Genomic DNA, 1,989 nt, shown 5'->3' with positions numbered 1-1,989 from the left:
TGAGGAGACCTTGTCAGGGAAAGGAACATCCCACCGTGTCAACGGAGTCACTGTACAGCCTATAGTCTTCGATCCTGACCCACCGCCGAAAGACCTACCACGCATTGACAAAAGGAAACAGAGGACTTTGAGCACAGAACATCAAGCCCAACTTCACGTATATGTCGCTGGCCCTCGTGTGGGACCACATCCTCTCAAAACCAAGAATGACTATGCTGGTGAAACCAACAAAGCTGCGAGAAATGCAGCGCAGAAGAACATGCTGCGGATCCTCGCTAGGTAAGTCAATTCGGAAGTCCAAGAGGTGCCTAGTTGGACCGGATTTAACATCCAAACAAGGGATCGATCTCAAGTAAGACCACATGTCGAAAAGTATCTTCGGCAATAAATGCTCCAGCAACAGCATTAACAACAGTGTATGAGATCCTTAACCAGTCAGAGGAAATCAGGAAGAAACTTGATCTATCATCAGTTAGCGTTGTCATGGATCAAGCACTTTACGCAAAAGCAGCGGAAATTGCATGAAAGCAAGACCAGTTTTCCAACATTGTTTTGCGAATTGGAACATTTCACACGATTTCCGTTGCATTGCCTATCCTGGGGAAACGATTTGGAGATAGCGATTTGAAGGACATCTTCATTGAGTCACAGATAGTTGCTGAGGGCTCCATAAGTGGTGTCATTGATGGAAAGCAATACAACCGTGGCCTGCGGGCACACGAGTACCTGTATGAAGCACTGATGAGGTTAGCATAGGGTGAGTTCATGAGAAGGCTTGAGAGCAGCGATCCCAATCATCGCATCACAGGAGCGTCTTTTCTTGAACAGGTGGATACACTGGCTAATAATTGTTGAAGGAAGAGAGCTTAGACCAGCTGCTTCAATGCCCAGTCCTGCCTCAAGTGATGACTATGTGGAGAGAGTTCCTGAATCATCTTCGTCAAAATAACGGTGAACTTTCAGCATTCTGGATGTCATATGTGGATATGGTAGAGGGAATAGTTCTTGGCCTGTTGCGGATATCTCGTGAAGGTGACTGGATTTACATCTCCATTCCATACGAATGATGATCCCTTGGTGTTTCGCCTATGATAAGGTGAACTATTCACGATACCTGACTCCTCACTTTGCTCAGATGACAAATCTCAGTGAAAAAAATCCTGAAGTACAGAAGGCATTCAAGGAAGGCAGTTTTTCTGTTCAGTTAGCCAGCAGCAATCCCTTTGGGAGGATTCCAGTTTACCAGACAACTGAGGTCACAGTGAACAAGGATACCCAGAATCCTGGTAGAACCACACGCTTTAGCTTAAAACCTGCAACTGTTCAGCGCTACTATCTCACAGCAGAATACCGAAGTGCATTTCTTGGACAGCTAAGAAACATGGTACAAGGATCCAACTCGGAAACGCAGCATACAGAGCTTCAGTCATCAAGAATAAAGAAATATGAGCTGGCGGTTTTGTCCATAGTTGACCTCATCCAAGGCTGGGTTAATCCTTTTTCCGAGAGCTAAGAACTGATTAGCATTTCAATTGCAAAGAACGCCCCCGGAGAGATTGCTACAGACCTGAAAACAGCACACGCAGTTGGTTATAGATGTTATGCAAAGTTTAAAGAAGAGAGGATGGAGAAGACTCCTCAAATCAGGAAATTCCATGACTTTCAGCGACATGAACAAGAAGAAACAGATGTAAACCAAAGACGAATTGATTACTTTGAAAGTAGACAGGTCCTTGTTTGGAAGAATCGTAGTTATTGCACAAGAACGAAGCTTGCAGATGGATACCATCCTTTCACACCCTCTTGGACCACTTCCCTGGGCCTTATCAACTCCAGATGGCCTTCTGAGAAAGACCGACAAGGCCTTCCCGTCATCACTGTTACAGAAAAATGTACAGTTCTCTGAGGAAGTTCCTGTAAATTCTGCTGAAGTTATTGATGGCATGTCTCTGGTGCAAAGGCTAAAGGGAGATGAACTGACCTTTGGTG

The 1,989-nt window shown here is 45.0% G+C and overlaps 1 pseudogene; it reads left to right on the top strand.

Moving 5' to 3' along the window:
- The first annotated feature begins 256 nt into the window (after positions 1 to 256).
- Positions 257 to 1,989, top strand: part of LOC145497189 (uncharacterized) — a 2,933-nt pseudogene continuing 1,200 nt past the window's right edge.

Source organism: Orbicella franksi, chromosome 9 (genome assembly GCF_964199315.1).
Source record: "Orbicella franksi chromosome 9, jaOrbFran1.1, whole genome shotgun sequence".
Classification (NCBI taxonomy): Eukaryota; Metazoa; Cnidaria; class Anthozoa; order Scleractinia; family Merulinidae; genus Orbicella; species Orbicella franksi.
Note: the sequence above shows the minus strand (reverse complement) of the source record. Positions and strands in the feature narration are given on the sequence as shown.